Source organism: Phyllobates terribilis, unplaced genomic scaffold (assembly GCF_046119375.1).
Source record: "Phyllobates terribilis strain yellow unplaced genomic scaffold, ASM4611937v1 Scaffold_4__5_contigs__length_816908805, whole genome shotgun sequence".
NCBI classification, from domain to species: domain Eukaryota; kingdom Metazoa; phylum Chordata; class Amphibia; order Anura; family Dendrobatidae; genus Phyllobates; species Phyllobates terribilis.
The window spans coordinates 171747929-171771668 of NW_027362764.1; the positions used below are offsets into that span (position 1 = coordinate 171747929).

The window sequence follows — 23740 nt, forward strand, 5'->3', positions numbered from 1 at the left end:
CACACTACAGCCCACCAGCTGTGAAGCACTGAGCGGCAGGACTTTGTTCGAACAGTCATTCCGTACTGCCAGAGTCCCTTTAATGGTAACTTGTCACCTTGAAAAACGTTATTTATCTGCAGATATAGGGGTAATCTGCAGGTAAATAGGGTTTAAAGCCTGGTTAGACGGCTTAATGGAAAAGCGTAGGCTACACGGAGAAAATTACGTTTTATTCTCCCTGCCGACACTCGCTTCCTGTTATTGGGTCGGTGCAAGGAGGGAGACATTACAGTCAACGCGAACTACAAAGTGAGGGTGCTGCAATAACGTCCGGCACCTGGATTGTGACACTTCCATGGAGCCCAACTTCACGCTGAGCTTCATTGAACGACTAACATGGCAGCAGCACCTGGCAACTAGTGCTGAGCGAGCGTGGTCGGATAAGGTGTGATCCCAGCATGCTCGGGTGTTATCCAGGTATCTTGTAGTGCTCTGCTAATATGCTCGAGTCCCCAGGGTAGCATGTTTTGCGGCGGTAGGCAGACGCAACACATTTAGGAATTGCCTGTTTGTTAGGTAATCACTGCATGTGTTGCTTCTGTCTACCGCCGCAAAACATGTTACCGCAGGGACTTGAGCATATTAGCAGAGCACTACAAGATACCTGGATAACACCCGAGCCTGCTGGGATAACACCTTATCCGACCACGCTCACTCAGCACTACTGGCAACCCACCAGCAACCTGCAACTGCGTCACAGGGGGCTGAAGGGAGCAGGTGACTGCATGCACCGGCCATTGTGCTATCTAAATGCCGCTGTCAGTGATTGACAAGGGCACTTAAATACTCAAAACAGCAGCAATCAAGGCGAGCTCTGATCACTGCTGTTACAGGCAGACGCCGGCTATCTAACACAGCCGACATCTGCCTGGTATGGAGCAGGCTCAGCTCCTGAAACAGCTCCATACAAGTACAACCCTATGGTTATGACAAGGTTAGCAAATTTCACTTGTCTGTTCCTAAATGTGGAAAGACAAATGGAATTCCCTAACACATGTGAGCAAGTCCTAATAGATTTAGTAAAGGTGCGCCAAGCATATGAATGTTATTACACACCACAATGGACTCTTACATACACGCATCTTACAAAAATACATATTATTCCAGATACGTAGACACATACAAACACGCAGACGCACACAAACACATCAGTACATGAATACATCATCTGAACCACCATCATTTGTAATGTCAGGTCAGCCCCATATATCTTTGTATCGCATAAACCTATTACTCCCAGTATGTAATTAACAATAGAGATACTGGGAGTTGTTATCAGTCATCATCAGACTGCGGACCATAGAGGAACCACAGTACTGATGAGACGCAGGCAGGATCACAAATGAACATTTACATCCAGGTATCTTACCCGAGACGTCTTCTCTGATTAGAGTCGTTCTCTCTCTTTTCGTCTCCCTCTTGTCCAGTCTCCATGATGACTTTTCTCATCCACAGCTCGTCTCTGCAGACTTCCATCTTCTCCGGTCTTCTGCAGCACATCCCGACACGATGCCCTTAAAGATAGCAGTGTCATTATAATGCTCCCGAATAAAAATATCTACACTGAGCCCCTGAATAAACCTAACTCTTACAATGCTCCCTGCACAAAACATGACATACACTCTACCCCTCTTATGGTACCTGCTCTCCACACTGTCCTCTCCTTACCATACTGGGCCCCCTCTTCACATTGTCCTCTCACACTGTGTCCCCCCTATAGTGCCCAGTCTCTATAACGTGCCCCTTCATCACACTCCCCCTCCTCAGCATACTGTTCCCTCCTTGCTGTGCCCTAACACTGTTCCCCCCATACTGCCGCATCTCCATACCTTCTCCCACACTACCTAGTCTCTGTGCTGTGTCACCTCACACTTTTCTCCCTCCATACTGTCTCCTCACACTATTTCCCCACTCTCCATACTGTTTCCTCATACATCCCCCTTCCCCATTCTGTTTCTGCACTCATTCCTACCCCTCCTCTAGTTCACCATACTGTTTCTTCACACATCTCCCCATTCTGTCTCCTAAAATTTCTCTCCCATCTCTCTCCAAATATAATAAATCTTCGGAAGAGCACACAGACATGCAGAAGCACGCTTACACACACGAAAACAAGCGCACACAGACACATACTAAGGGCTCTTTCACACGTCAGTACATGTGGTGACCGTTTCCACACGTACCAGAGACACTGACACACGTAGACCCATTCAAATGAATGCGTATGTGCACATGTCAGTGTGTTTCCACTTTCCACAGATCATGTGGTGTCCGTGGGCAAAACACGCTGACATGTCTGTTTTTTACCTGCTGTCCAGACCGCGAAATGTCCCGCACACTGATGACAGTTAGCACGCGGTGCTTGGGAAGAGCGCTGAGAACTGCCCTCATCATAGATCCCTGAAGGTGCTGCAATCAGCACCAGCAGGGTCAATGATGAGAGTAATAGTCTATACCCGCTGTGTCCAACTGTAAAAAGAATAAAATAAAAAAATCCTTATACTAACCTCTACTAAGTGTCACCCGCTGTAATCCGTGCAAGCTCTCACGCCGAGGAGAATGTCTCCTGCAGCGAGTGGGCTCCGGAGCTGCGCTCAACAAGCGGTGCCCTGTGATTCAATAAGCGCAGCTCTGGAGCAAGCTCGCTGCAGGAGTCATTCTCGGCGTGAGCGCTCGCACGGATTACAGCAGGTGACACTTAGGAGAGGTGAGTATAAGGATTTTTATATTTTATTATTATTTTTACAGTTGGACACGGACACGGTGGGAGTAGACTACTACTCTCATCATTGACCCCGCTGCTGCTGATCACAGCGCCTGCAGGGATCTATGATGAGGGCAGCGCTCAGCACCCGGCTCTTGGGAACAGCGCTAACTGTATACTGATTCCCAAGCGCCAGTATGAGTCACTTGGATGACACACAGGTGGACACGGATATTTCCAGTCCCGTAAATATCAGGACATGTGAAAGAGCCCTAATATACACACGCAGATACACATACTCACAGAAATGGGGACACGTACACACACAGGCAAGCACACACAGAAATGCACAGACACACTCAGACAATCACACACACAAAAATGCAGACACGCAGGGAAGCACACACATATGTGAAGACACACACACGCATACACACAGGCATATACACACACACACAGGCATATACACACACACACTGTACACACACACACAAACACTGTACACACACAGGCATACACACACACACTGTACACACACACACACAGGCATATACACACTGTACGCACACAGGCATATACACACACTGTACACACACAGGAATATACACACACTGTACACACACACAGTCATATACACACACTGTACACACACAGGCATATACACACACTGTACACACAGGCATATACACACACACTGTACACACAGGCATATACACACACTGTACACAGGCATATACACACAGGCATATACACACACTGTATACACAGGCATATACACACACTGTACACACAGGCATATACACACACTGTACACACAAGCATACACACAGGCATATACACACACTGTACACACAGGCATATACACACACACATATACACACACTGTACACACAGGAATATACACACACTGTACACACAGGCATATACACACAGTACACACAGGCATATACACACACTGTACACACAGGCATATACACACAGGCATATACACATACTGTACACGCACAGGCATATACACACACTGTACACGCACAGGCATATACACACACTGTACACGCACAGGCATATACTGTACACAGGCATATACACACACTGTACACACAGGCATATATACACACTGTACACACAGGCATATACACACACTGTACACACACAGGAATATACACACACTGTACACGCACAGGCATATACACACACTGTACACACAGGCATATGCACACACAGGCATATACACACACTGTACACACAGGAATATACACACACTGTACACACAGGCATATACACACACTGTACACACAGGAATATACACACACTGTACACAGGCATATACACACACTGTACACACAGGAATATACACACACTGTACACACACAGGAATATACACACACTGTACACACAGGCATATACACACACTGTACACACAGGCATATACACACACTGTACACACACAGGAATATACACACACTGTACACACAGGCATATACACACACTGTACACACAGGCATATACACACACTGTACACACAGGCATATACACACACTGTACACACAGGAATATACACACTGTACACACACACAGGCATATACACAGGCATATACACACAGGCATATACACACACTGTACACGCACAGGCATATACACACACACTGTACACGCACAGGCATATACACACACTGTACACACAGGCATATACACACACTGTACACACAGGCATATATACACACTGTACACACACACAGGAATATACACACACTGTACACACAGGCATATACACACAGGCATATACACACACTGTACACACAGTCATATATACACACTGTACACACACACAGGCATATACACACACTGTACACACAGGCATATACACACAGGCATATACACACACTGTACATGCACAGGCATATACACACACACTGTACACGCACAGGCATATACACACACTGTACACACAGGCATATACACACACACTGTACACGCACAGGAATATACACACACTGTACACACAGGCATATACACACACTGTACACACAGGCATATATACACACTGTACACACAGGAATATACACACACTGTACACACACACAGGAATATACACACACTGTACACGCACAGGCATATACACACACTGTACGCACAGGCATATACACACATTGTACACACAGGCATATACACACACTGTACACACAGGCATATATACACACTGTACACACAGGCATATATACACACTGTACACACAGGAATATACACACACTGTACACACACACAGGAATATACACACACTGTACACGCACAGGCATATACACACACTGTACACACAGGCATATACACACACTGTACACACAGGCATATACACACACTGTACACACAGGAATATACACACACTGTACACACACACAGGAATATACACACACTGTACACACAGGCATATACACAATGTACACACAGGCATATACACACACAGGAATATACACACACACAGGAATATACACACACTGTACACACAGGAATATACACACACTGTACACACAGGCATATACACACAGGCATATACACACACTGTACACGCACAGGCATATACACACACACTGTACACGCACAGGCATATACACACACTGTACACACAGGCATATACACACACTGTACACACAGGAATATACACACACTGTACACACACACAGGAATATACACACACTGTACACACACAGGCATATACACACACTGTACGCACAGGCATATACACACACTGTACACACAGGCATATATACACACTGTACACACAGGAATATACACACACTGTACACGCACAGGCATATACACACACTGTACACACAGGAATACACAAACACTGTACACACAGGCATATACACACACTGTACACACAGGAATATACACACACTGTACACACACAGGAATATACACACACTGTACACACAGGCATATACACACTGTACACAGGCATATACACACACTGTACACACAGGAATATACACACACTGTACACACACAGGCATATACACACACTGTACACAGGCATATACACACACTGTACACACAGGCATATACACACAGGCATATACACACACTGTACACGCACAGGCATATACACACACTGTACACACAGGCATATACACACACTGTACACACAGGAATATACACACACTGTACACACAGGCATATACACACTGTACACACAGGCATATACACACTGTACACACAGGAATATACACACACTGTACACACAGGCATATACACACACTGTACACACAGGCATATACACACACAGGAATATACACACAGGCATATACACACACTGTACACACACACACAGGCATATACACACACTGTACACACACATGCAGGCAGCATATACATAAAAATCCATACAAACACACAAATATTACAGTACCTTGGCTTGTCTCCAGCCCACAGACACGCTCCTAATGTGGGAGACTGCAGTGCAGGGCGCGCTGTGACGTCACTTTTAGCAGACGTGCGGCCCTGTCTGCTGAGTGTGACGCTGCAGTGCAGCCCCTGCACTCCTGCTCCCAGGCCCCTCCCACTACTGTCCTGGGCATCGCGTCAATGAAAGAGCGTGCGCGCGCCCTTAAAGGGCCCACGACCACTTTTTTTTTTAAATTCTCCTGTTCTCTCTGCAAGGGGCCCGGGGCCCACCGGGAAATTTCCCGGCGCCCCGCCAGGCCAGACCGAGCCTGAACTGATAGCTTTCTAAGCTTGCCGCTACCTCCTCTCTGTGGGGGCCCACCAGAACTGGGGAGCCACTGGTTGAGGTAGTCGGCCCTGGAAGTCTCCAAAGTTGCAGCTGTTCTATCCCAGACGGGCCAGTGGAAGGGTGAGACTGTGTAATGTTGTACCATCTTGTGTATTTGCTGGGACTGTTCTCTGTGTTTATTGTCCGATTTGTGGTTCAATAAAGTATTGCCACGCTGTTTTACCCTCACCCTGCGTTGTCTGAGTAACATTACGCCCAGGGTTGGACTGGGGCACCGGGGCACCAGAGAATCCTCCGGTGGGTCGGGGTCCTCAGCGGGCCATCGAGCAAGGTGCATGGTTAACATAGCCGCCGGTGTGCTGCACTGCAAGGGGCTGGAGGGTCAGGAGGGCCCTTGCAGTGTGGCTGATGAGGGCAATCTGGCCTGCTTCTCGGACCTCCAGGCTCCGGGGGGCCCATGGCCAGATTGCCCTCATCCTGTGCGGCGGGCAGGGAGCGATCCCTCCAGCTCCACTGCCGTCAGAAGGAAAATGAGCGGAGGGATTCATCCTCTGCTTTCTGCCCGGCGCTTCCTCCCTGACACAGGCTCGCGCTACTTGATGATGTTATCATGCAGCGTGAGCCTTTGTCATGGAGAAAGATGCCGGGCAGGAAGCAGAGGATGATGCTGCGGGGGAGCGTGCTGAGAGGTGTTTTTTTTTTTAAACTAATACACTGGACTGGAGATGGGGACAGCAGTGGTGATGAAGGAGGTGGGGGGAGATGAGGGAAAGCAATGGTGAATGTGGGGGGAGATGAGGGAGAGCAATGGTGATTGTGGAGGGAGAGGAGTCAGTGCAGTGGTGATTGTGGTACTCTTCCCTCCGTACCAGTCTATCATTGTTAGTTTGTTTACTGTAAGTGATATCTGTATTTGGTATGTAACCCTTCGTATGTACAGCACCATGGAATCAATGGCGCTATATAAATTATTAATAATAATAATAATAATAATAATTGTGGAGGGAGATGAGGGAGTGCAATGGTGATTGTGGGGGGAGATGAGGGAGTGCAATGGTGATTGTGGGGGGAGATGAGGGAGTGCAATGGTGATTGTGGGGGGAGATGAGGGAGAGCAATGGTGGTGGTGGGAGATGAGGGAGAGCAATGGTGATGGAGGAGGTGGGGGGAGATGAGGGAGAGCAATGGTGATGGAGGAGGTGGGGGAGATGAGGGAGAGCAATGGTGATGGAGGAGGTGGGGGAGAACAATGGTGATGGACGAGGTGGGGGGAGATGAGAGAGAGCAATGGTGATGGTGGGGGGAGATGAGGTTGAGCAATGGTGATGGAGGAGGTGGGGGGAGATGAGGGAGAGCAATGGTGATGGAGGAGGTGGGGGGAGATATGGGAGAGCAATGGTGATGGAGGAGGTGGGGGGAGATATGGCAATGATGACGGAGGAGGTGGGGGAGATATGGCAATGATGACGGAGGAGGTGGGGGAGATATGGCAATGATGACGGAGCAGGTGGGGGAGATATGGCAATGATGACGGAGCAGGTGGGGGAGATATGGCAATGATGACGGAGCAGGTGAGGGAGATATGGCAATGATGACGGAGCAGGTGAGGGAGATATGACAATGATGACGGAGGAGGTGGGGGGAGATATGGCAATGATGATGGAAGAGGTGGTGGGGGGAGATATGGCAATGATGATGGAAGAAGTGGTGGGAGGAGGTATGGCAATGATGATGGAGGAGATGGGGGAGATGGCAATGGTGGAGGAGATATGACAATGATGGAGGAGGTGGGGGAGATATGACAATGATGGAGAAGGTGGGGGGATATGACAATGTTGGAGAAGGTGGGGGAGAGCAATGATGGGGATGGGGAGAGCTATGATGGAGGTGGGGGAGAGAAATTATGGGGAATTATTTGGACGCTATATGCTGTTAATATCTGGTCTGGTCACTGTGTAGTGGTATTTCTCCCTTGTAAGTGGTATTATTCAGTCACTATGTGCTGGTAATATGTGGTCTGGTCATGGTGTGGTGGTATTTCTCCCTTGTATGTAATATTATTCGGTCACTATGTGGTGGTAATATGTAGTCCAGTGAAGGTGTGGCAGTATTTCTCCCTTGTATGTGGTACTATTGGTGTTGGTATAGTGGATTGTGTTGTGTATGGCAGTCATTTGTTCTCTCTGATATTAATTAGGAGAAGATTCTTTATTTCAACAAGATGCACTTGCTGGGGTTCTCTGGGGAAAACAAGTAATCACCTCTCCACAGGATAAGTGATAAATTATTGATTGGTGGGGGTCTGACTGCTGGCACACACCGGCAGAATGTGAAGCTTTTATCCCCATGAGACTGGAGCTCATGTGCGACTTGACCACTGATCCATTCATTCCCTCAGTGGCTGTGTTTTTTTTTTCTGGAAGCCCCAAAGAGAATGAATGGAGCTGCGGCTAGATGTCCCACCTGTCGCTGCATTTTAAAATGGGGATAAGTGTCCTGTCAGGGAAAAAACGTCCCCATTCTTCCGATAGGTGCGTTTTCCAATGTTTGGACCCAAACGATCAATAAGTGATCATTGATCTTGTGGATCCCATGGATCGGTGATAACTTGTTTTAATCAAATAACCTCTTTAATGCAAACAACCGTAATTGGACATCCCAGTTATAGTATGTGCACAGTAGTTGTGCAGGAGCCGCCTGTAACTGGGATATCGACTAACAGTTATTTGCAGATTGCTGTAGGGTGGGCCCCGAGGATCAATTCCTCCTGTGTGCCCCAGACACCCCAGTCCGACACTGGTTACGCCCACGGAAGACCCCGGGTCTTCACAGTAAACAAAAAGTGAAAGATTAAAAATCAGGATGATTTATGTTTCTTTTAGTTTATACATCTTCCAGATAAATAGCTTTACAGCCTTTTGCTAAATCAGAGCAGCCCATAGATTTTCTAGGTGCCCAGGCAGGACAATAATTGTTTGCTTCTCTGATGGACTGTAGGAGTAAAAGGGTGATGGTAATATCCCTGGTGGTCTAGGGTAGTTTGGGCTTAGTGATAACATTAATAAACACTTGCTTTGTAATTGCTCTTTACTGCATTCACACTGGTCAGTTATCATAGTGTTACTTTGTCAGTGTAAATGGGCCTGAAACTACACAGACAAATTTAAAAGGGATGTCTGACGCCACTTATTTCCTCAGTGGGAGGTGAGTGGTGCTGATGATGTTGTGTCCGCCGACCCATACCTGGCAGAACATGTGCACAACAGGCAAGTATTTTGCTCCTTTCCTATTCATTAGATTAGGACACATGATATCTGCAATTGTGCATGTGTCCTAGCAGGTATCTGCCAACACAAAGTCATCAGAACAGCGCTGCTCAGCTCCTGATGTGAAAGTGAGCAACACTGGACAAACACAAGGCTTAGGTTTTGATTGGTGTTTAAAGAAATACAGTTGCAAACTATCTCAGCTTTTGAAATACATGAACATAGCTGACACCCCCAGGCACTGCACTAGGCATTTTATTTTATAAGTATCCTTGGAAGCATCCACCTCTGTTACATTCAGCATCACATGCGTTTACTCTATACTTACCATCCTCTGTCAAGCCAATCCTGTTTCTCATGAATTAGTATATCTATACTGAGTATTATCTAACCTTTTTCCTACTTAGTTGAATCCTAGATCTGTGTGTGATGAAATGCCGGCTGGTGGGTGCAGCTCTCTGGTGCCCCCTTACCTCTCAAGTGAGTCAAGGTACTGCACCTAGAGTAAGTAGTGCCAGGAAGCTGCTACCAGCCGGGGAAAACACGGTGGTGTGTTGTCCTTTACACGTCACCAATCCGTGACGCCACGATACAGGCACAACTCTCTGGCGCCCCCTTGCCTCTCAGGTCAGTCAAGGTACTGTACCTAGAGTGAGTGGTCGCCGGAGAGGCTGTCCTGTAGCCCTCTGGGTATTTGAGGCCCTCTGCAGCGAGGGCGGTATATATATTTCCCTGGCTGCGCCAGTAATATATTTCCACGCCTCCGACCGTCACTGCCAGCCTTCCTCAAATCCCCCAGATGGTATGCTGCCACCAGTTCTCGTTTGATACAAGCCCAGTCCGTTAATAGACTTGTATCGGGTCAGGAACCAGCCCAGTAGCGTTTCAGCCAAGCGTTTCCGGACCAATGGATTCGTATATGCAGAGTAAAGGATGCAGCCCACGATTAATTTATGATTTAATCGATTATAAGAATACACTAGATTACAAGGCTATACAATTAACTATACAACGGTATTTGGCCAGAATAAGAGATATAACAATTAGAAATACAAAACACAGGAATAACAACGATAAATCAGTTACCGTTCTTGTGGTGCAAGGGAGGCAGGGCCGGCGTCAGCACCCGGCACACCCGGGCAAGTGCCGGGGCCCTGAGCAGGCAGAGGGGCCCACTGGCGGTCGCGCACCCCGCCGGGTTATGGGCGGAGGAGAGCTGTGTCACCGCCCGCCCTTCTCCGCCGCTTGCTCAGGGCCCCGGCAGCCGGATACTTACCTCTCCCCGTGCCTCCGCAGATCCGCCGTCTTCCTGCTCTGCGCTCCCTGTGACGTCTCAGGTCAGAGGGCGCGGTGACGTCTTTCCACCGCGCCCTCCCCTGAGCCATCACAGGCAGCGCAGAGTGGGATGACGCCAGCAACGCTGGAGTCCGGACCCGAGCAGCGGGCAGCAGGTGAGGAGGAGGGAGGTGAGTATTTTTTTTTTTTTTTAATGTATGGAGGCATGGGGCATAATATGGGGGATGACATCCTGCATGGGGCATAATATGGGGGGGTGACATCTTGCATGGGGCATTATAAAGAGAGGGGGTGACATCCTGCATGGGGCATTATAGAGAGAGGGGGGGTGACATCCTGCATGGGGCATTATAAAGAGAGGGGGGGTGACATCCTGCATGGGGCATTATAAAGAGAGGGTGTGACATCCTGCATGGGGCATTATAAAGAGGGGGGGGTGACATCCTGCATGGGGCATTATAAAGAGAGGGGGGGTGACATCCTGCATGGGGCATTATAAAGAGAGGGGGGTGACATCCTGCATGGGGCATTATAAAGAAGGGGGGTGACATCCTGCATGGGGCCTTATAAAGAGGGGGGGTACATCCTGCATGGGGCATTATAAAGAGGAGGGGTGACAGCCTGCATGGGGCATTATAAGGTGGGGAACAGCCTGCATGGGGCATTATAAGGGGGGGGGGGACAGCCTGCATAGTGCATTATGTGGGGGGAAGAGCCTGCATGGAGCATTATGTGGGGGGGGGAACAGCCTGTATGGGGCCAGTATTCCGTATGGGGCCTTATATGGGGGCCAGTATTCCGTATGGAGCCTTATATGGGGGCCAGTATTTCGTATGGGGGCCAGGATTCCGTATGGGGCCTTATATGGGGGCCAGTATTCCGTATTGGGCCTTATATGGAGGCCAGTATTCTGTGTGGAGCGATTCGCTGGCTTCTGAGCTATTGTGGAATTTACAATAGATATCGCTCATGTAATGTAAGAACTGAAATCTTTGCATTGTACTATATATATATATATTTCTCTGCGGTATCTGTGCATCATGAATCGTGGTATGTATTAAAGGGGCCCATTGAGACTCTTTCGCCCGGGGCCCAGAAAAACCTGGAGCCGGCCCTGAAGGGAGGCGTTGCTATCCCACAAGTTCAAGCTTAGTTGCAGTCGTCCAGGCCTCAGTAGCACATAGCAAAGGTGCTCCTCCCACTCAGAGACCTGGACACGACGTTAGGAGTTGTTCACATCATCTCTTGGGTCCAAACTGAGGGGGTTTCTGGCTGTCGGCTATACTAAAGTCCTGTCACGCCCACTCTTGGTGATGTCAGTTTACTAAGGCCCCCCCCCCCCTACCAATGTCAGTTTTGGCTCCATTTGAGAAAAGTACCCATAATTTTCCCTGGGGTGATCTCATCGTATCACCAGAGGTCTCGTCGTGATCCTACTCTTCTGGGGAAGCCATTGACTTTAAGCATGCCTCCCCTGGAACCTTGTATATGGTTCTTCTAAATATCTAGCTTTCCAGGCCACTCATGGATTTATAAGCCCCATGATTGTGTCTGCGGGCACCTTCCCCACATGATATATTTTATTCGGGTTCCCTAACTTGTATCGTATGGTTATGAATTGATGGTGTATCTGTAGCTTTTGGTGGCCATTTTCCACAAAGAAAGCACATGGTTCCTTGGGACAATGGAGAGGTTTGCAGGCTTGCACAAATGGTTTGCTTCTGGTTTCAAGTGACATCAAGGTATTAATTACCCCCCTGGGGCCTAGCTGACTCTGTCCTGTTTGGACACAACAGAGCTGGCCCATCTATTTACCATATCAAAGAAGTTCCTGAGACTGATCTCCAGAGGTGGGGGCGAATTGCTCTGTTTACCAGGGGCTGGAGAATTGTGACATGGTAGGAGCTGTGTGAGGGATTTTTAGAAAGGACAATATGGAATATCTTCAGGTATGACGTATCATACCTAAGATGGCAGCTAACTTTCATGACACCTCCCCCTATAAGATGGCGCGAGGGGGTAACACATTCCTGTGTTCTCCCATGCATCCTTCTACACCCTCCCCTTGCCGGGATAACCCGTCAGCGTTACCGTGGTCACGGCCTCTTCTGTGGTGAATGGAGAAGTGATATTGCTGGAGAGCGAGGCTCCAGCGTAGCAACCTTCCATTCGACCCAGAGACCGTGTGTAACCAGCTTAGGGGGTTGTGGTCCATCTCCACGGTGAAATGGCTCCCGTACAAGTAGGGCTGCAGACGCTGCAGGGCCCATACAATTGCCAGGCATTCCTTTTCCACCGTGGAGTAGGCCACCTCCCGTGGCAGTAGCTTCTTGCTCAGGTACAAGACAGGATGTTCCTGGCCTGTCGTGTTGACCTGACTTAGCACAGCACCGAGGCCAAAGTCACTGGCGTCGGTCTATACCACAAACGGCCGGTCGAAGTCAGCAGCTTGAAGTACAGGGGAGCTACTTAGGGCGGTCTTAAGTGCCCTGAAGGCTGTCTCGCAGGCGACAGTTCAGTCGACTGCGACAGGCAGCTTCTTCTTGGTGAGGTCCATCAGGGGCTTGGCCAAGGTGCTATAGTGTGGAACGAACCTCCTGTAGTACCCGGCAGTCCCCAAGAAGGACAGCACCTGCTTTTGGTCCTGGGGGTGGGCCAGGATGCGATGGCATCCACTTTTCCAGGTTCTGGCTTCAGAACACCCCCGCCTACCCGGTGACACAGGTAGAGGACCTCACTCATGCCCAGCTGGCACTTTTCCGGCTTGATGGTCAAGCCTGCCCGGTGGATCCGACCGAGCACCAGCCGCAGGTGCTCTAGGTGATCCTCCCAGGTGGGACTGAAGACTGCAATATCGTCCAAGTACACAGCCGCGTACCCTCCAAGTCCCTCAAGCAGCGTATTGACCATCCGCTGAAAAGTGGCAGGGGCATTCCTCATGCCGAATGGCATCACCGTGGACTCGTATAGTCTGAAAGGGGTGATAAAGGCAGAGCGTTCCCTTGCTGCGGGGGTCACAGGAATCTGCCAGTATCCCCGGCTCAGATTCATGATGGTCAGGTACTTGGCCCCAGCCATACGATCGAGCAGGTCATTGATGCGTGGTATGGGAAACGCATCGGGGACCGTCACCGCCGTTGAGCCCCCGATAGTCCATGCAGAACCGCGTAGTTCGGTCCTTTTTAGGAACGAGGACTACAGGTGAGGCCCACGCGCTGTTAGATGCCTGGATCACCCCCAGCTTCAGCATCTCGTCTATCTCTTGGCGCAGGTTTTCCTGAACCTCGAAAGAGACCCGATATGCTGAACGCCGGATCGGGGGGTGATCTCCGGTGACCACGTCGTGGACAGCCATCTCAGTCCTTCCGGGCAGGCTGCTGAACAGCTCCAGGAAGGAATGCAGGGTAGCCTCCAGCTGGGACCGTTGGTCCTCCGTGAGCTGGTGGCCAACCCTCACATCCTCGATGGATCCACCCGCCTTGGCTTGGGCGAGCAGATCCAGGAGGGTTTCTACCTCTCCCTCCTCGGGAAGGTTGCACACTGGATGGGCATACGCTTCCCGCTCATGATGAGCCTTCATCATGTTCACGTGGAAGGCCTTCCTCCTTCCATGGACGTGGTCCAGGGTGACCAGATAGGTGACGGCGTTGAGTTTCTGGTGCATGGGGTATGGACCTTCCCAGGCTGCCTGAAGCTTGTTCTGTGGAAAGGGGACCAGTACCCACACTTTTTGACCCACCTGGTAGGTCCTCTCACAAGCATTCTGGTCGTACCACCGCTTCTGGTCGGCCTGGGCCTGGGCCATATTGTCCTGCACCAGCTTTGCCAAGGCCATCATCCTGTCCCGGTGGCGGTCGACATACTCAATGACCGACACCTCCGAGGTGGCTAAATCCCCTTCCCATGCTTCCTTCACCAGAGACAGGGGTCCCCATACACGTCGCCCATACAGGAGCTCAAAGGGGGAGAACCCCGTTGAGGCCTGCGGAGCCTCCCGGTAAGCAAATAGCAGGTGCGGGAGAAGACGTTCCCAGTCGCTCCTGTAGGAGTCGGCGGACATCTTAAGCATTTATTTCAAGGTGCCATTGAACCGCTCACACAGGCCATTAGTCTGTGGGTGATACGGGCTGGCCACCAGGTGTTGCACCTGTATTTGCTTACATAGGGACTCCATCAGCTCCGACATGAACTGGGTCCCCTGATCGGTGAGCATTTCCTGGGGAAATCCTACTCTGGAGAAAATCTCCAATAAGGCGGTTGCCACTTTGTCGGCCTTAGTGGATGACAAAACTACCGCTTCCGGGTACCGGGTGGCGTAGTCTATTACAGTCAGTATGAAGCGTTTCCCGCGGGGGCCAGTGGGCAGGGGTCCCATGAGATCCACAGCCACCCTCGAGAAAGGCTCTCCAATGATTGGCAGAGGTATCAGTGGGGCTTTGGAGCGCCGCCCCGTCTTCCCCACCCTCTGACAGGTAACACACGACTTGCAGTAGGCCGTCACCTCGGCTCCCATCCCAGGCCAGTAGAAATGCTGAGCTATCCTGGCCTTGGTTTTAGCGATCCCCAGGTGTCCGGCCATCGGAATCTCGTGTGCGAGCTGCAACAATTCCGCCCTGAACGGATAGGGTACCACAAACTGTCGGTCCCTGGGCCACGCCTCCGGGGAACCCTGCTGGACCGTCATCCGGTACAGCCATCCCTGGTCCCAGACCACATGCTCGCCTTCTGAGTCCTGGGGAGGCTGTGCCGCCCGCTCCTTGAGCGCTTTCAGGCTGTCATCGGCTTCCAACGCAGCCCGAAACTCCTGACTTGATGGGGCAAGAATAGAAGAAACTGCCACATCTTCTGTCAGCACCTCCGGATATGTCTCCTGGCCGCTGTCTGACCCAGCTGCCACTTGGTCAGAAATGGGGAAGCCTTCGGACCTTTGCGAGGCTCCTTGGGCTCCGGCGCTCCCACTCCTGGTGACAGCGGCTATGACCGCTGTGACCGTGAGTAGTGCCCGCTTCCCCTCGGTTTCTGACCAAGCCGCCAGATCAGGCAGGCTTCCTAGGCCTGTCGACATCCCGGATGTGGGGAACTCCTGCTCTGGGGTCTTACCTGGCAGTTCCTCTCCTGGGACATCCCCACCCCCCATGGCTCGCTCCCCCCCCTGCAGAGGCCCTAGACTCAGCGGCCTGGATTCTCCTGGAAGCCCTACACTGCCGGTAGCAACCTTCCTCTCCATCCCTGAGCCTCCCTCACCGGAGAACAAGAGGTCCCTGTGCGCTGGCTGAGCACCTCTGGGGGCATCCTCACCTTCCTCACCTGCTCTCACTAACAACCCTGTTTGTGTTGTGTCTGTGTGTGTGTTACTCTCAGGTTCCACTCCCTCCTCGTCCGCAGGAGACACACTCCATACAACATTTTTGGCGTTAGAAGCAGATAAATCAAGACATTCTGGGGGAGCCGAACTTGGGGGTTCAGTGGGTACATACTGCGACACTAGCCGCCCCAAGTCAGTCCCTAATAAAACGTTTGCGGGAATATTTGGTGTTACTCCCACCTCCCACATCCCCCTCCCGGCACCCCAATCCAAATACACCATGGCAACGGGAAGTGCCGGCTCCACGCCTCCAATCCCGGAGATGGAAAGGGTCTTTCCCGGTACAAAGTCTTGAGGGGACACCACCTCAGGCCGTACCAGGGTTCGTTCAGCGCCAGTGTCCCGCAGTCCCATGACTGCAGAACGGCCTGTGGTGATGGGTTGGATATTGTCCAGGGACCTACCACCACCCCCTCCCACACACAGAACATTGGGCGCTCTCTGGGACTGGGATGGGGCCTTTTGGCGCTGGGGACACTCAGCCCTAAAGTGTCCTGGCTTGTTTCAATGATGACAACGTCTTACGTCTGTTCCTTGGCTGGAGAGGGCAACAGGGGGATACACCCCTTGTGTTCTGGGGGCTGGGGAAACAGGGGCAGGATTGGGCTTACCCCCTCTCCAGGTACTGCTGGCAGACTTCTTCGGCTCAGGCGCTCTGTTATTGGCATACTCATCTGTCAGGGCGGCTGTAGCAGAAGCCCCCGTTGGTTTTCGGTCACGGAGGAACTGTCGGAGGTCCTCCGGGCAGTTCCACAAGAACTGCTCCGTGAAGAATAGTTCCTGGACCTCCTGGCGGGTAGTAAGTGCTAGACCCGAGGTCGAGTGCTCTGCGGCTCTCAACAGCGCCCGCATATGATCGGTCCAGGTGTCCTTGGGGCCACGCAGCAGGCTCCGGAACTTCTGGCGGTACAACTCCGGAGTGAGGTTGTACTGCAGGATCAGGGCCCGCTTGATGCTGTCGTAGTCCTGTACCTCCCCGGCAGGTAAGTCCCCAAGGCATCCAGGGACTTACCCCTCAAACGGGGGGTCAGGTATCTTACCCACTGATCCCGGGCCAGTTGGTGTTGAAGGCAGGTCCTTTCGAATGCCAACAGAAAGGAGTCCAGGTCTCCATCTTTCTCAAGCAGGGGGAAGTCCTCGGCTCGGACTTTACAGGTCTTCGCCTCCTGCTGTGGTGGAGGTTCCGGAAGGAATCCACGCTAAGCCAGGTCCAGTTGATGCTGGCGCTCCACAGCTCGTTCTGCACGCTCCGCCTCTCGTTCTGCACGCTCTTCTATTCGCCGGCGTTCATCCATGAGGAGCCGAAAAGTGGCGGTGTCCCCAGACCGCTGACTGGCCAGGGCCGCCTGCAGGAGGGCATCCATGCTGGACAGGCTGTGGTGGGCAGGTGGTGGGCAGTCCACTGCAGGACCGAGTACTGGGGTCTGGCTGCTTGAGGTGCCCGAGCTGAGCTCCTCCCTGCCATGAGTAACATTGTCCTCCCCCAACTGCTCACCGACCAAAGCATTGGTCTTCTCCTTCACCTTGTTCCTGGTGCCTTCCGCTATCTTGGTAACCTTGGGTCACTGACACCGCTGCAACCCTGAGTTTGCACACACCTTGTTATAATTTTACTCTGACCGTCTAGTGTTGGGCTGACCTTAACACTCCAGCAGTGGAAATTACCACTGGCAGTCTTTAGTGTCTGTGAGTAGGGATCCCACGTACACTATACTCTGCAATCCCACCACTCTGCCACCAATGTGATGAAATGCCGGCCGGTGGGTGCAGCTCTCTGGTGCCCCCTTACCTCTCAGGTGAGTCAAGGTACTGCACCTAGAGTAAGTAGTGCCAGGAAGCTGCTACCAGCACGGTAAAACACGGTGGTGTGTTGTCCCTTACACGTCACCAATCCATGGTGCCACAATACAGCCACAACTCTCTGGCGCCCCCTTGCCTCTCAGGTCAGTCAAGGTACTGCACCTAGAGTGAGTGGTCGCCGGAGAGGCCGTCCTGTAGCCCTCTGGGTATTTGAGGCCCTCTGCAGCGAGGGCGGTATATATATTTCCCTGGCTGCGCCAGTAATATATATCCACGCCTCCGACCGTCACTGCCAGCCTTCCTCAAATCCCCCAGATGGTATGCTGCCACCAGTTCTCGTTTGATACAAGCCCGGTCCGTTAATAGACTTGTATCGGGTCAGGAACCAACCCAGTAGCGTTTCAGCCAAGCGTTTCCGGACCAATGGATTCGTATATGCAGAGTAAAGGATGCAGCCCACGATTAATTTATGATTTAATCGATTATAAGAATACACTAGATTACAAGGCTATACAATTAACTATACAACGGTATTTGGCCAGAATAAGAGATATAACAATTAGAAATACAAAACACAGGAATAACAACGATAAATCAGTTACCGTTCTTGTGGTGCAAGGGAGGCGTTGCTATCCCACAGGTTCAAGCTTAGTTGCAGTCGTCCAGGCCTCAGTAGCACATGGCAAAGGTGCTCCTCCCACTCAGAGACCTGGACCCGACGTTAGGAGTTGTTCACATCATCTCCTGGGTCCAAACTGAGGGGGTTTCTGGCTGTCGGCTATACTAAAGTCCTGTCACGCCCACTCTTGGTGATGTCAGTTTACTAAGCCCCCCCCCCACCAATGCCAGTTTTGGCTTCATTTGAGAAAAGTACCCATAATTTTCCCTGGAGTGATCTCATCATATCACCAGAGGTCTCGTCGTGATCCTACTCTTCTGGGGAAGCCATTGACTCTAAACATGCCTCCCCTGGGACCTTGTATATTGTTCTTCTAAATATCTAGCTTTCCAGGCCACTCATGGATTTATAAGTCCCATGATTGTGTCCGCGGGCACCTTCCCCACATGATACATTTTATTCGGGTTCCCTAACTTGTATCGTGTGGTTATGAATTGATGGTGTATCTGTAGCTTTTGGTGGCCATTTTCCACAAAGAAAGCACATGGTTCCTTGGGACAATGGAGAGGTTTGCAGGCTTGCACAAATGGTTTGCTTCTGGTTTTAAGTGACATCAAGGTGTTAATTACCCCCCTGGGGCCTAGCTGACTCTGTCCTGTTTGGACACAACAGAGCTGGCCCATCTATTTACCATATCAAAGAAGTTCCTGAGACTGATCTCCAGAGGTGGGGGCGAATTGCTCTGTTTACCAGGGGCTGGAGAATTGTGACATAGTAGGAGCTGTGTGAGGGATTTTTAGAAAGGACAATAGGGAATATCTTCAGGTATGACGTATCATACCTAAGATGGCGGCTAACTTTCATGACACTGTGCCAATAAGAATTCAATATAAAGGCACTAGTACTAGTGTTTGATCGTAGCCCTGCAGGTGTTTATTGTATTAAACACAGTGCTGCTACACTTACTTTAACACCATCCAATTCAATTTATTAGGATAAGTCAGTGCAGATATAACTCGCATATAGAGGAATATATGGTTTAACGTCAAGCAACATTGTTTTCCTTACTGCTGTTCTAACAGGCATGTAATCATGTACCAGGATTAATCTGCTTAGTATACTCTTTTGTTTGGTCACAATCCCAGATAATTTGTTGTCAGACTATCTTTTCACCCTTTTGCTATTATTTCCCATTTTTACGATTTTATGTATATTGATTGTTCAATAAAGTTTTGCTATTATAATTTATGTTGTGTTGGGTCCCATTTTTTGTCGGTTTTTCCATTACAGTCGGTTAGCCTGGCTAACACCAGACAACTAATGAACAATTTTTCTGGGAATATTCTTTCAATAAATGATCTTTCATCAAACTTTGGGTTGAAAAAAAATCAATCATGGCCATCTTCATTTCAGATGATGACGGTCTGTGATCAATCGCTTTGTTTGATATCGATCATTTTCATAAACTAAAGTCTAACGTCTATAACCACTGTAAGGCTCATGTTCTTTTATTTACACAGACGAAGCTAAAAAATCTTTAAGCTCAAAAACCCCTTGAAAAATTTGAAGCTTTGGTAAAAGAGCACCACTTCAAGCCACTGTGAACAAAAAGTGAACCCCTGTGTCGATACATAGGTTGAAAAAAGACCTAGGTCCGTCAAATTCAACCTTCCACCCTCAATTGTACATTTTGTCACTAAATTAACTATAATCCACAATGTTATGTGCATTGAGGAACTCATCCAGCCCTTTTTTAAAAGCTGTTATAGTGTCGGCCATTACTACCTCTTGTGGTCGGCATTCCGCAGTCTGACTGCGTTGACTGTAAAGAACCCTTTCCTGTTTAGGTGCCGGAATCGCCTTTCTTCCACCCGTAATGAATGCCCCCTGTCCTTAGTATGGTCTTTGGAAGGAATAAGGCATATACTAGTCCTTTGTACTAACCACACACATATTTATACATGTAAATGAGATTTCCCCTGAGGGGTCTTTTTTCTAAGATAAACAAGCCCAACTTTTCCAACCTCTCATCATATTAGAGGCCTCCCTCCCTTGTAATAATCTACTTGCCGCCTTTGAACTGACTAACTTCTGAATATCCTTTTTAAATTGTGGAGCCCAAAACTGGATCCCATATTCTAGATGTGGCCTCACCAGTGATTTATAGAGGGATAACAGTACATTGGGATTGCAGGATTTTAGCTCTCTTTTTATACACCCTAAAATCTTGTTTGCTTTTGCGGCTGCTGCTTGACATTGAGTACTGCTGCTCAGCTTACTTGTAAGCTTGTTCATTGTACTAAACCTATTTGCAAACTGGAAGGCAGTCGCTAGATATAGAATGTTCAGAGAATTAAGGCTGAAACTACATGGAAACGTTGGCCGCGACATAGGTCGCGCAGCTAAATATTGCTGTTTCCCACTGCTACATCACAGCATAGTGCAAGTGAATGGAGACATATTGCGATCTGCCAGGTACTGCAGCCAGCATGTTGCAAAAGAAATCTATTTTTTTTTGCTACTTGCTAGTCACCGTCCAGTACTTTGTAGGTTGCAACGCGATCCTATTCACTTGCACTATGATCCGATACACTTGCACTATGCTGTGATGATCTTTGGCCTGACAACCTGTGTCACAACCAGAGTCGCTGAGTACTCCCCAGCTTTAAAGGGGTTGTCCGGAACTGACATATTTATGATCTATCGTAAAATTAAATTCACTGAAATTCGCTTCTTAAAGGGAATCTGTCACCCCTTTGGAGTTATCAGATCTCTAATATGGGCATACAGAGTATAGGAAAGTAAATCTATACATACCTGTATGGCCCATATTACAGGTTTGATTGCAGAGAAATCTCTTTTTATTCAATCCGTTCTTCTAGGCTTGGCGCCCGGGGGACGCCAAGAAATGCCCACCTATATGCTTTATTTAAATATTCCCCCCTCCCCTGCATGTCACAGGGCCTTGTGACGTGCAGTCTAGAGCTGAACATCCCGAGCATGCGCAAAGCGCCTATAGCTGAAGGCGCTTTTTTTTTTCTCCCTGTGTTATTTTACTTGTCTGCTCCAGTGCGCAGGCGCCGGGGAGTCCCTGTGACCTCCGCCCCAATGACCTCCGGCGTGCGCAACAATGAGGCGCATTGCGCATGCGTGGGATGTTCAGCTCTAGACTGGACGTCACAAGGCCCTGTGACGTGCAGGAGGGATGGGGAATATTTAAATTAAGCATACAGGTGGGCATTTCTTGGCGTCCCCCGACTCCAAGCCTAGAAAAACAGATTGGTTAAAAAGATTTCTCTGCAATCAAACCTGTAATATGGGCCATACAGGTAAGTATAGATTCACATTTCTATAACCTGTATGCCTATATTAGAGGTCTGATAACTGCAAAGGGGTGACAGATTCCCTTTAAGCCTCCAAATTTACTGGACGGAACACAGCAGCCCTGTAAATGCTTAGTAGTCGCTGGCCAGTGCTGCACTTTATCTTTCATTCACTTGAATGTCGTTAATTAACAAAGTCCTGAGTGCCTTGAAATCTGTTCTCTAGTCTCTTCGCTTTGTTAGTCATCCTATGTGCGAGTATATAGTAAGCAGAATAAATACATGGCCTGTTAGAGAAAAGAGTGGAGCAAAGTGAAGTGTTTCATGCAGAGCTAAGAGCGTGCCTGGTATATATCGGTTTGTATGGAGAGAAGGTATATTTTCTGGAAGATGAGACACATCTTCTACAAGGATTTTAAGTCTTGCAGAATTATAGAAACATATGCAATGAAAGTTTTCTTAAAAATCTCTGTTATTGTCATTCTTATTACTATAATGCCTATGTTTAGACAGTGTAAGTATAATTATTATACAGTTATGTTCCAGACCATTCCACATTGGTGCAATATTTGTTGGAGAACCAAGAGAGACAGGCGACTTTTGATCACCTCTCACTTGATTTATTGGATTGTATAAGTTTCCTCCAGGCTGTGTGCCCATGATGCGGATTTAATGCGTTTCCGCGGTGCCATTTCCGCTGCGAAAACGCATTAAAAACGCATGTTAAATTGTCTGCCATGTTTCCCAATGATAATCCGCATGTGCTGTGCACATGCTGCGGAAATTTCCGCTGCGGATTATCATTGCAGAAAAATCAACAGCATAACCATTTCTTGCACGTAATCGTGGCGAAATCGCCGCCATTGACTTGCATTGAACCGCATAACATCTGCATGCATACAAGTATGCATGCGGATGATATGCGGTTCAATGTGCGTATGGTACTCAGGTCTGGAGAAGAGTAGACTCTCCTCCAGACCTGGGTACCATTAGTAAAACGTAAAAAAAACAAACAAAAAACATTATACTTATCTTTCCGACGGTCCCCGGTCTCCTTTCCGGTGGCTTCCTCTGTCCTCGGTGTCCCGCGGTGTTCTGAAAGGACCTGCGGTGACGTCATTTAGTCATGTGATGGTCACGCGACAGCTGACGTCAGCGATCACGTGACCTGTCAGCTGACTAAACGACGTCAGCGCAGATCCTTTCAGAACACCGCGGGAAGCCGAGGACAGAGGACGCCACTGGAGAGGAGATCCGGGGCAGCCGGAGAGGTAAGTATAATGTTTTTTTTTTTTATTTTTTTTTTAAGTTTTAATTCCTTTTTTTTTTTTTTACTATTGATGCTGCATTTAAAGCAGCATAAGTTGGTCACACACTATAAATCCATGCCAGTTGCATGGATTTATATTGTGTGACCAACTTGTCAAGCACTTTCTAAGTGATGCTCAAAATCGCTTGGAAAAGCGCTTGAAAAACGCTTATCCCTGGCAGGAAAAACGCATGTACAATCCGCATGCGTTTTTTTCTGCCAAGGAGATGCAGAAATGCTCAGGAAATTTCGGCATCGTGGGCACATAGCCGTAGGCTGTGTGCCC

The 23740-nt window shown here is 49.3% G+C and overlaps 1 long non-coding RNA gene across 1 annotated transcript in view; it reads left to right on the top strand.

The window, feature by feature from the left end:
• The first annotated feature begins 7083 nt into the window (after nt 1-7083).
• The window catches only part of LOC141265183 (uncharacterized), an 88051-nt gene continuing 71394 nt past the window's right edge, over nt 7084-23740 (top strand). The window contains exon 1 of the long non-coding RNA XR_012320062.1: nt 7084-7165. This is a non-coding gene — a long non-coding RNA (uncharacterized lncRNA). The remainder of the gene's footprint in view (nt 7166-23740) is intronic.